Below are 13,521 nucleotides of genomic sequence, written 5' to 3' on the forward strand. Positions count from 1 at the left end.
GACGGAAACTCCAATTTCAGGGTGATTTCATCACTCGATTATGACGAAAATGCTTGTGCATAGTATTCTAATCATTCTCGGTCTGTACATACCAAAATCGTCATGATACGACGAGTTTTATAACAAGGGTCCAGAATTTTCAGTACCACAGACCCTCCTTTTGCCCTTACATAGGCAATAACCTACACTCACGCTAATCTGAGTCCAGGTCTATATTCATAAAGTCATTGAGATATTGCTGTAGCATCAACCTATTACTTAGCTCGTTTCTTGATACAGGTTTCCTTACACACGATGTAGCACAGAGGCCACAAATTGCAGGAGCACACTGTACACAAAGACAGAACAGGAAAAGAATGGCTAAGATCATCCCAATGACTATTAGAATCTTCCATCCCCAGGCGGATATCAGTTCCCAGAACCATCCCATCAATGACCAATCTCCTTTATCCACGTGAATAGATTCAGAGATTTTATGCAGTTGGGAAATGGCCTGGTAGACTGTCAGAGCGTTGTCTCGGATGAAAACACAGCAACTCGATTGGATCATTTTACATACCCCACCTTGGTCTGCAAGTATGACGTCTAACGCGACCCTGTTCTGAAGAGTCATAAGGTGATCCGACTGGAGCTCAGCCGTCAAATTACTAAGGGCACCGGCGGTTTCTACTACAGTAGATTCAACTACCCTTGTCAATTGCCTTATGTTCCAGCTGTTAACCATAGGTCCCCAAAACGGCAGAAAACCATTTACGAAATCTCCAAATTCTTGTCCTGCAGTGTCTTCCTCACTGATGACACCTCTGACTATCCTTGTCCTATGGTAATCTGCCACGGCCGTGTAGGTGGGTGGCAACAGGAACGAAACAAAACACGTGCCCGAGAAGTCAGGGGGCAACTTTGTATAGGCTCTATCATGGCAGATGAAGTAGGTACCCTTAGCTGCTAGAAACGAAGGGGAAATCTGAGATGCAAAAACATATGTTTCAGTGCAGATACTTTTCCCTAACTGAGCTCTGGGATTCTTGCCATTACCTTGCAGACATAGGTGACCCTGATGGGGTACAATCCAAATCGGGGAGGATTTCTTTGCTCGCTGATTCTCACTCAGAACAACTCTATATCCTGTTACATTCCATCTATCGTAAGCTTGGAACTCATCTCTGGGAATCGTTCTATACGAGTCAATGTTTCTGCTCATATTTGTGATTCCCACTACCAATGCTTTGTTGCTCGAGCTACTTCTCGTGGAACGTGGGGGATATGGTTTGATGGCATGTATGAACATCGTCTGAAACGCCCAAAAAGAACCATTGTAACTAAATGGTAAGACCAAGTATGGGATACCCTTATCTGTCGTATGTGGCACAGGACCACACACCCAACAATTAGTTGTGTTCACTACTAATTGGTGTTGATGAAGGAGCTGAATGAAGGAGTTATTGATAAACTCTAATCTTCTAGTGGACTCATGCTCAGGCAGAGGGTGAAAAGAATGCGAGGAAACAGTAGAAGCAGGTATGGGCTGTGTAGTGGGTGCAAAGGTCACTTGAAAATAAAATAAAACATATCCTATTAAAAACGTCATTACACTAAGCAACATGAAAATACACAATATCAAAAATCGTTTCTTTGTCATCAATGTACACATTCTGGCTTTAAAGTTCATTTGTTTGGCAGGTCTCTCCATCTCGAAAAACTCCATCCTCTCTAATTGCTGCCCGTGGCGGTAGGGTGTTCTATGCTAAGGAGTGCTTCTGTCAGTCCAGGGCAACTCCCTTAGACCGACCAGAACTGTCGACCTAACGTCTTCAGCTGCACTCCAAAGACTTGGGCAACCACGACCCTAGCAGCTGAACCGGATGGCCGTTCGAAAAACAAAAATAAGCAAGTTTCTCAGATGCGAGAGCTGCACTTTCAAAAATAGTGAAAAAAAAGATTTTTATTTGTCGATAGTTCTCGGTCTCAAATTATAACGGCTTTTTCCAGGTACTGTCTGGTTCTGGAATAAAAGTTCAGGCTCTGTAGTGTTCAACCGCATTGACGGTGGCACAGATTCTTGCAAAATATTGTCACTTTCTTGTTCAGAACTTGTTCCTTTTACACGTGCATCGCTAAAAGGCAGAAAACGAGGAACAGTCTCAGTCTCAGAGTCAGCAATCCCCTCCTGGACCCACCGATCGTACGGAAGAGGTAAAGGGACCCTCTTGCAGTGTACGCCGTGGATCCAGTGCTTTTTCCCTTCTACTCGAACAGCTGATCTTGTTGAGAGAAGGACGAGGTGAGGGCCGGTCCAACGGGGCTGGTCATTCTTTGTCCGTTGGAAGTTCTTGACCAGCACCCACGATACAGGATCGATAGGATGTCCTGGAGCTTCGGAGACCTGAGGCAGAGTATCGTGAACCTGTTGGTGTAAAACACGCAATTTAGCCGTCAATTCATACAAATAATCAAGTAGTACAGGGTGTTCGATCTTGCGGAATTTTGCTGGCCTTGGCACTCCCCATATGTTGGCCGGGCGGCCGAACACAATTTCATAGGGACTAAGTCCCACTCGCGAGTGCACGGTCATTCTTGTTGATAGGGGTGCTAAGGGCAGAGCGTCAGGCCATTTGAGACCAGAACTTGCTTGGATCTTGGCCAATTTCAGTTTTAGTGTGCCATTATAGCACTCTACTAGTCCAGCTGATTGGGGGTGATTTGCAGCATGGAACTTTTGTTGGATACCTAGCCCTTCACATACTTTCTTCATCACTCGACCCACAAATTCACTCCCATTATCACTCCAGACCATTCTCGGCATTCCAAACCTGGGGAAGAATTCCCTGACAAGGGCTTTAGCTGCGGATATAGCAGTATTGTCTTTTAGGTGGTACGCTTCTACCCATCTCGAAAAGGCACAAACAACAACGAGTACGTATTTCAGGTTGTTGCACCTCCCCATGTGGATGAAATCTAGCTGCAAGACCTCGAATGGATACGTTGGAGGTGCAAAATGACCAGCTGGAGTTGGGGTTCCCCTACCAGGATTGTATTTCAAACACACCATGCAATTCTTGACCACATTCTCTGCACACTTAGGGATTCCAGCATTTTGCCATACTGGAGCTAACAACTTACAAATCCCTTTCACACTGATATGAGCCATTCCATGGGCCATTGTCACCACTGCAAGCACATACGCATCGGGAGACAACCACTGCTGATGTTCTGACCATTCAACCCAACAACCATTCGCATCCAATTTACCCGTACTCTCTCTCCATACACTCATCTCTTTCTCTGAAGCTTCAGCTTGAATAGACTTCACACTCTCTATCGTATCTTCACACATCCCAACGTCACCAATCCATCTTGCAGGGCCTGCAACATACATTAGATTCATTACATCTTTTGCTGTTTCTTTTGCAATTTCATCTGCATATGCGTTTCCACGACCAACATCATCAGTAACCTTTTTGTGTGCACTGCATTTCACAATCGCAACTTGTAATGGCAAGGTCAGTGACTCAAGCAGCTCATTCACCAACTGTCCATGCTGGATCTTCGTCCCATGCGAAGTTAAAAATCCACGTTCACGCCACAAACGTCCAAAGCTATGAGCCACGCCAAAGGCATATTGGCTGTCAGTATATATGGTCACTCTCATTCCTTCCGACAACACACACGCTCTCGTAAGTGCAATCAGCTCGGCTGCTTGAGCTGAATTATGTGGGATACGTGCAGTTTCAACAATCGTGTGCAAAGTCGTGATAGCATATGCTGCAGTCATATCACCATTCGGCAACTTAAAGCACGAACCATCAACGCACAAATTACCATCACATTCAGGAAGAGGAGTGTCCCTAAGATCTATTCTCCATTTTGTCTCTTTTTCAGTTCTCAGAAAACAGTCATGCTGCTCTTCACTATCATCATCTGTCTCAACTGAAGTCGGCAACAACGTGGCTGGATTCAACGTATTGCACCTCTTTATGTGCACATGACTCGCTAACAGTGTCAACTCGTAACCTGACAAATGAGCACTAGTTAAGTGCTTTGTCTTGGTCCTGTTTAACAAAGTGTCCACCGCATGTGGAACCATCACAATCAGCATATTATTCATCACTAATCCAGCAGACTGTCGGATAGAAACAGCTGCTGCCGCTGTGGCCCTCAAGCAACTTGGCAACGCCTTAGCTACCGGATCCAAAGTCGACGAAAAATACGCGCATGGACGCTGTTTGTCTCCAAAAGACTGTGTCAGTACTGACAATGCACAACCTTCTTTCTCATGGACATACAGTGTAAAGAGCTAACTGTAGTCGGGGGTACCCAACACAGGAGCCGAACACAATGCATCACGCAATTTGGAAAAACTTTTCTGACAAGCTTCAGACCACGGAATGGGATTCGGTGTATCTTTACAAGTTAATGCCACCAAAGGTTTGGCCAACAAAGAAAAATTTGGTATCCATTGTCTGCAATATGAGGTAATGCCCAAGAAAGCATGTACTTCTCTCTGTGTCCTTGGCACACTCAATTTTGCAATCGCCTGAATTCTTTCTGGGATCAGTCTCCTTCCCTCCTTCGATAAGAGGTGACCTAAGTAGGTTACTTCTTGTCGACAATATTGCAGTTTTGAAAGAGACACTTTGTGATGCAGATCATACAAATGACGCAAGAACGACAAAGGTGCTTGTTTACAAATCTCTTCAGTATCTGCAGCGACTAGCAAATCGTCGACGTACTGGATAAGTGTATCGCCATCAGGAAAAACAATCGTATCAAGCTGTGTTTTTAAAGCCTGACTGTATATCGATGGACATTCACAGTAGCCTTGAGGAGGACGTTTGAAGCGGAAACTTCGGCCTCCTACACTGAAGCCAAAAATATCCCTGCTTTCCTCGGCAATCGGGATGCTGAAGAAAGCATTCTTCAAGTCAATCACCGAGAACCAAGTGGCTGAAGCTGGAATCATAGTCAATAGGGCAGTGATATCAGGGACAACGGGAAATTGTGGCACAACTATTTATTTACCTCTCTAAGATCAATCACAAACCTGTAAACAGGTGGCTGAGAAGGATCTGTACGCTTCAAAACAGGCAGAACAGGACTATTACAAACATTGCCTCTTGTCTCTTCTATTACATATTTTTCGATCAGATCATAAATGATCGCTAACAATGCCTTTTCACCTTCGCTAGAGATCTTGTATTGGGGAATACGCGGCATTCTAATATTGGCGTTTTCAATGTTACGATATATGGCGATATTTCCAAAAGACCCCCATCATTAGGACCAGTAGCCCAAAGAGCATCTGGAAGAGAAGACAATTCCGTCGGAAGTGTATCCTTCGACAAATACATCGGAGAGACCACTCCTTGCCCAGTGTAAGTTGCACTCCCGAAGGAGAACAATTCAATGTCCCATATAGTCTTTTCAACAGATCCAATCCTAAAAGGTTCTCCCCACAACCTGTCGTCAGAATGAGGGGTGCTTCAAATTTATAAGGTCCAACAGAAAGAGACATAGGACTAGAAATCGGGTTCCTAACCGGGGCACCAGAAAAACTTACTGAAATATTCATTTCGCTAGACAAAGATGCGCCAGGGAGTTTTCAGTGCGTAATAGAACTCTTTGTAGCACCAGTATCCAACAGAAAAGGCTCAGACACACCTGATGTAATCACCTCAACATAAGGTCCACTCTGATCTACTGGAACTGAAACAACTCCCTCTCTTTGTCCATGGCTGTCCTAACAATCATTACCATTCATTTCCTCACCTTCATTATAGTAATCGTCCGTATAGTACTGAGCTGTCTTACCATATGAACCTCGCTGTTGATAAAAACTATTCATCGAGTTCTGTGGAGGCAAAGAAAGTACATTCTGTCCACGACCTCTACCTCTAGGCGCTTGTTGAGCACCTCTACCTCTTACACCAGAAACACCATTCGTACGCTGCAACAAAACGGGACAACTATTTTTGTAATGACCTTCTTCTTTGCAATACGCACACTGATTAGGACCATACGGAAGACGCTGTTGAGAAGACTTGTTTCTTTGCGAGTTTCTCGAATACTGCTGATTCTGCTGATAATCACGTTGATTATTAGTACGGGGTGGATAAGCTTGCTGTAGAAGAACTTTAGTTTTCAATTCCTTAGTCTTCTTATCCGCTTTCTCTAACTCATCTTTGCGCCTATTTTCATAGTACTGGGCAGTAGCCAAAATCTGCGCTGATGTCGAAACAGCCCACGCACTTTCAGAATCCTTCAACTTATTGCACAATTCAGGAAGCAAATTATGTACGAATTTGTCAACAAACATTCTCTGACCGCCCTCTGTAGCCATATCCTGACCACTATGGTCAACGAAAGTCTCCTCGAACCTCGTGAAAAAGTCGGACACCGTTTCGTCTTTCTTTTGCTTACATGCATATAACTTGTCCCAATTGACACGCAATTCGGGCAGTAAAGTCTTCATATACGTAATAATATTTTCAGGAAGTTCAGTAATCAAATCCTCAGGCTTAGCACCGCCTACTTGCCTATTGTCGGCGTCTCTAAGATTAACCCATGTGTCACCCAATTCATCCGCATGATCCGCATTACGAATCTTACTCCAAATAGGTTGTGGAACAACATTGCCAAATAACATGTCGATGTCCGCCAAATTCATAATACACGAACCCACAGTCTGAGTCAATTCTTTATAGTACCCTGCTGGATTTTTGCGTGGATCAGGCAAAGACTGCTTAATAGCTAAAACTTCAGCACGTTTCCATGGAACATGCACCCAAACACGCTGAAAATCAGCCGGTACAGCTGGCGGAATATTACCTGCACCAGCAGGCACTTCTTCCTTCCACACCAGAGGAACCTCTCTCATCGGATATTGTCGTGCCTTTCTCCCAACTGAAGAATCAGGCCTAAACAATTTTCGAGAAGGAGACTCACTCCTAAATGACAACAACATCACGACTGCTTTCCCAACATCAGATGGACTTACAATAGTTCCCTTCGCAAATTCGGAACGTATACTGTACAACTCGTCAGGGGCTTGTTCCACTTCCTCATCCCATTTTTCAACAAGAAAAGCACACATCGTATCGAAAACGTACCGTTGCTTCGGCGCTTCCCATTGAAGGAAAACATGCATAATACCTCCAATATCATACTGTGAATCGCACATAACCCATCTACGCGCCATGTGGTCCAAAATCATACGTTCATCCATATTCGGCAACTGACTACGTGACTGCCTACGCTCAGCACCAGGGGACATACCCAACTGTTCCAGCAAAGGAGAAAAGAAACCAGTAACTGCAGTAGTCATTCGTTGTCTAGCAGAAGGAGAAGGTGAAAGAATAAGAGAAGACAGAAAAATAGCAGAGGAATCCGAAGTCGGAATGGAGGGAGCATTAGGAACAGGTGTAGGAGTAGCAGACGAAGAAGGAGGCAAAGGTGGCGGCCCCTGAGGAGGCTGCGCCATAGGAATAGTAGCCAACGGAAGAGGAGCTGGCTGCGGTGGAATCACAGGTGGTACAACAACTGGGTGTTGTGCAACCACAGCTGGTAGCGGTGGTGCCGTAGCGTTTTGTGCATAAGGGGGTGGCGAACTCAAGAGATGCGACATTAAAGGATCTTTCTCAAGATCTTTCCTTTCTTCTTGTTCTTTACGCGTCAAAACTGGGTAGCATCTATCCAACGCTAACTTCTTTACCCTAAGCATTTGTTCGCCTTCTTGCTCTTCTTCATTATCCCTAAACGCAACAGCAGCTTGTACCATTGACATACCTCATTCTTGTTTATTTTTCTTCGCTAATTTCATTTCTCTCTGTTTGGCTTCTTTGCGCCATATGCGAAAAGAGACAAACATTGCCGGCCGGGCTTTCTTCTTAAAAAGTTTAACCTCCAGATTATCCAAAATCTCTGCATCAAAACTACCATATTGGGGCCATTTTAAAACACCATCTTTCCTGGTGTATCGGATCCATACTTCATTATATGTGATGGGGCCTACGCCATGTTTCACATAAAGTTCATAGGTAGGAGTTACAATCGGAGGAACCGGACACCTGTCCTCCAATCGGGAATCCCTTATACAACCAAGACAAAACATATTTCCAAGTCTGCTAAGACCAGGCATCTTCGCTTTCTAGTCTAGCTTCAAACTTCGAAGGATTATCGAATACGATAGTCTCGTGAATACACAAGTCCCTCGGCTTTGGTACTTGCAAGTTCCAAATCAAAGCGATCCCAACCAAACTAAGGACTGGAAGACGCTCCACTCATACTTAACTGAGGTATCGATGACGTCACCAGAAGACTCATCTAACGTTTCGCTCTCTACCAATCATCAAGGGTCCAGAACAGGGCGATAGTCAGGGCAGCAGTCCTTCGTAGCCGTCGGGAAGCGGGGAACCTCGGAGCAAAGACTTTCGGGCCACGTCGACATGCAGGGGTCGATGAAGTGGCGGCCTTCCTCCAGAATTTTCACACGAAGCTCCTCATGAACCTCTGGCTTGGACCGGTACCGCTGATACCGCCCTACGTTGGGCGCCAACTGAAGTACTGGGTTTTTAAGAACCCAGCGGTGCCAGGAAACACACCCAAAGACTTCGAGTTCTTCCTGTTTCAGACTACAGAAACACAGAGTCTTCTAGGTGAAGTCAAAGATCGTATTTATTGGCTGCAACCAGTAACAGGTTTCCTAGAAGTACAACACAGTGTATATTCTCAGGAGACTGCTCATTCTTACAAAGCCAGCCTTCTCTTTTATACAAAATATTATGCTTTAGGCAAACATTCCTTATTTTACAGTTGACCATTCACATGTTTTCAATACAAAGAAAAAGCAGAGTCATGATGACAAGCCCATATTTCAGTTTGTCCAGCCCACAATCAATTACTCGGCAAGGCTCAGTATTTTCATCAGATATCGACGGACCCCCAATAAAAACGGGCACCTCCTCCTCGTAAAGCAAGTCATAAAGAATGAAACAGGGACAGGTGTGTGTAAGATTAGGCATGGTTTGTGTGCGATGAAAGGTTTACGATATGTTGTGCCATGATACTAATCTTGTTCGGCCACTGGGAAAGGAACTGGCCGGACAGGTTTGGTTTCAGGCAGTGGAGTCAGCTTGCCTAGGTCACAAAGGAGTCTGCAAGGGTGTACGTGTCCTTTGGACTCGTTTCGGCATTAGTCATTGGGCCTATGTGAGGGCAATCACAAAATGGCTGCCGTTCACAAAATGGAACCCTAGGGTTCAGGACGGAAACTCCAATTTCAGGGTGATATCATCACTCGATTATGGCGAAAATGCTTGTGCATAGTATTCTAATCATTCTCGGTCTGTACCTACCGAAATCGTCATGATACGACGAGGTTTATAACACAGGTCCAGAATTTTCAGTACCACAGGCGGGGCCGTCTGCGGCCGTCCGCGGCCGTCCGAGGCCAGAGGAGGCCGGGCTGGGCCCCCCCTTTTAGTCCGTTGTACAGAATAAGGTAGTTTTTTATATATTTGGGATGATTGGAACGCCACTGGACAATTATTACCGTAGTGATAGACTGTTGTGCATGTTAAAAGTAAAAGGGCTTTACCCTTTCCTAGAGCTGTTGCAATTGTACAACTGGGTTGACGGGTATCCATATGAACTTAGATTATAGTAGTAGTGTACTTTCGTAGAATGCGTTTATCTGTGGAATCGAATTATTATGGATATGTCTACCATGATGAGCAAAAGGAAGGGAACTGCTGGGACCTTGGACAATTTTATCACGCGGGCAGACATTGTTCTGACACGCGAGATAGAAATCGCACAAAGGAGACTTTCGTTAGATCCCTCCAAATTACCTACATACATGACAACAGGAGGGCAATCTCCAGTAAATACTCAGGGTCCTAGTTATGGTACTGAAACTTAGCAAGCAATCAGTAACCTGAGCCTACCTGTTAATATCCCAGTAGATCATACACTGGGACAGCCTAGGGAAAATGCACAGCTAAGCCCAGGGATTGCAAGCAGATTAAGAACACATAAAACGACAGGGACATGGGGGCCCTCGAGTGGAGAAAAAAGTGAACACACACAGAAGGGAAAGAAAAATCAGTCAAAGAAAGGTAAAGCAGGGGATACAGGGAATCTCTGTAATGGGCACCTCACTACTTTAGGAAAGAAGGTCTCTAGTATGAGAACAATAGGGGTGCAAACTGATGTCTTTGACCAATTTGGTGCAAGTAGAGATGAAGAGATAATAGGGGCAATGGAGCAGACAGTGGCTGATATTTTCAAGACTGCCCTTGCTTCCATCCAGGTACAAATAAACGACTGCATGGATAGCAAATTGAGGGCTTTGGACTCTGAGATTGCTCAATTAAGTGATATGGTGCACCATCTAAGCAAGAACATATCAGAAGGAAATGGTATCATAGCAGAGGGGGAAAACTTATTGTTGATTTGAAAACAGCTAAAAGGGTCAACAAGGCCTTTCATGGTGGGGAACAAAACCAGACACAAAAAGAAATAGGATGTCTAAATAGGGTACATGAATGCAATAGAGAAGATCTTGAAGGGGTACACGAGTGTGGTGAGAGGGATCATGGCAACTTTAACAGTACTACATCTAACCCAGAACTCCCTATCCTAAGGGAAAGGACATATAGCCCAAATGAGACAGATCTAACCCCTAACATAGATATCTTAAATTTGCCCCCGCTACGTGCCCATATGTTTTAGTCCTAGCAGGCGTACCGGTACTAAGAAGGGATCAAAAAGAAACTTGGCAAAATTTAAAGAACAAGGTGGTAGATTGGTTGTTTAAACATAAAAAAATTTCCACCTAACAAAGCCAATGAAATCTTGATGGTACGAAGGGTAGGGTGGGTGGGAAGCTTGCAGAAAAACATACAGTGAGACTGCATTGTTGTTAATTTTAGACATCCTCATGTAATTTGTTCCCTTTTGCAAGCCCACAAAGTAACCCAATTTTGGGAAACAAAGATATGCGCTTTACCACTGGGTACCTTCTATAAACCTCTAGAACAAGGAAGGAATAAAGTAATAAACAAACCCTATGCTCCAGAAACTCATAATAGATACCAAGGATTATCCCTACTTGAAGAAGTAGATTGACTGCAGGGGCTAGGCGCACCCATAGTCAATGCCAGGCGGATGGGGATGTTGGGTAACTATTTATTAGAGACTTTGAATAACAGGGGTGGAGAGGACATAAATGGTTGTGAAAATGTCCACGAGCCTCTAATACCAAGTGACAGTAATCTAAAACCTTCTGGAGATCCCATGAATGCATTAAACAATAAAGAGCGGATAAATATGAAAATTATCTGATGGAATACAGCGGGATTAAACAGGAATACCAGGGACCCTGCATGGAATAGTGTTATTGACACAAGTGATATATGTACACTGCAGGAACCCTGATCAACTAAGACCGTACATAGAGTAGGTTATACAAGCTTTTATATACCAGCTGTACCATCAATAAGAGGAAGACCCTCTGGTGGCTTAGTAATCTGGGTGAAAGTCAGTCTAAGTATTAGTAGAAAACAAATAGTGACAAGCTCCCTAAATATTCTAGGCATTAAAATAACAACCAGGGCAAATAGGATATTGCATATCTATAATGTTTATAATCGACCAGGGTCGGGGTCAAAAGAGTCTAAGACAATTGGGCAGCTAGACAGTATATTAAACTCAGTAGACTCAGGCGTAGGAATAGTAATTTGTGGAGACCTCAACTGTAACTTCGAACCCATTAATGGGCTCGACAAGATCCTAGATGATGAAGACCTGGCAAACAAAATTCCTGCTTTAATAAGTACAAAAAAGGTCCCATGCTCCGCTTTAGCCCTGCAAATACTGAGACTAACCGTGACTCATGGCCTAAGGACATGTAATGACCGTCTCCCCTCGGATGAGGGAAAACACCCCACATTCTGTAGAGGTCTTACCGAAACCAAAATAGATGATATAATCCTATCCTATGACATATGGCCATATGCTGTTGATTTCAGAATTGATTTGAGGATGGAGAGTGATCATCGCCCACTTACTCTTGTTTTAGATGGCGGGTTGATGCCCAGCTCAACAGACAACACGAGCATTCCATCCAACCAAATGGACAATGTCATAGTGAGAAACATTCGCCGTTCAGTCAAATGGGCGCATATTTTGGAGCGAGGCAAGATGTTGGCACAAATCTACAACACTTTGACGGATACCTTTGGTCCATACAGTTTGGAAAAAGAGAATGTGGACAAATTTATGGAACTGCATAATAGCTACTCCAAGGCAATTGTCCCATTGATTACAAAAACAGATAAAAAGAAGAAAGAAATTGGTAACCAAACTTCGAATGGGAAAGCCTGGTATAATAAAGACTGTCGTAGAGCCAAATCTGAATTGGTACAAGCTATTAAACACAAAGAAGGTCAGATAGTTAGGGAATCCAGGACTAGGTATAAGAAAGCATTAGAAAATGTTAAATCAACCTGGGATGAAGAAATATGGGCAGGAATGTGTTGAGGCATCGAAAAAGGGGACCATCGAACTTTTTGGAACATTATTGCAAATGACAAGGAATGAAAGGGACTCCAGGGAAGATTACTTGGATGAAGCAACTTGGGTAGAACATTTTACTAAACTATACTCAGTTCCGGGAATATGTAGCCCTGAAAGCGAGGGACTAGTACTAAACTTGAGTGCAGGTAAATTAGAATTTACCCTACAAGAAACAAATATGGCCATCAACTCAGTTAAAGCTAGTAAAGCTCCTGGATTAGATAAGATCCCGGGAGATTTATATAAACACAATACTAACTTATGGGGACCTTACATCAACCTCCTATGTAACTTTGTAGCTGCAGGAGCAGATATCCCTGAAACATGGAGGGGTGCTGAAATCATCTGTATTTTTAAAAAGGGCGACAGGAGTGACCCAGGGAACTACCGCCTAATAAGTTTAATCAACATTTTACAAAAAATATACGCAAGGCACATTTTAAATCGCATCAATCTTTGGATTGATGATGAGCAGATTTTACCTAAATTCCAGACAGGATTCAGAGCCAAAGTTAGTACCATAGACCAGGTGTTCAGATTCGCTTGCATGTTCTGTAAATACGTTAATCTAAGGAAGGGCCACTTATATGTGGCATTTGTTGACCTAAGAGCAGCTTTCGACCTTATTCCGAGACACTTACTATGGGAAGCACTCAACAGCCTGGGGCTACCGGCCAACCTCCTGGAGCTATTAAGTAGATTACATCACAATAATTGTGCAAAGGTGCGATGGGGACCAGAAGGTAAAAAGACTGGAGCAATACCAATAAAAAGGGACGTCCGTCAAGGATGTGTTTTAGCACCAACTTTGTTTTCCCTATTTGTAAATGATATCCCCAGTTTTTTAAAAAGCTGTAGTAATGATGCCCTAAAACTGGGAAGATAAGACGGTACCCGCTCTTCTATTTGCGGACGATACCATCTTAGTTTCACAAACACCGAAGGGTT

This window comes from Lissotriton vulgaris, chromosome 5 (assembly GCF_964263255.1).
Source record: "Lissotriton vulgaris chromosome 5, aLisVul1.2, whole genome shotgun sequence".
Lineage (NCBI taxonomy): Eukaryota > Metazoa > Chordata > Amphibia > Caudata > Salamandridae > Lissotriton > Lissotriton vulgaris.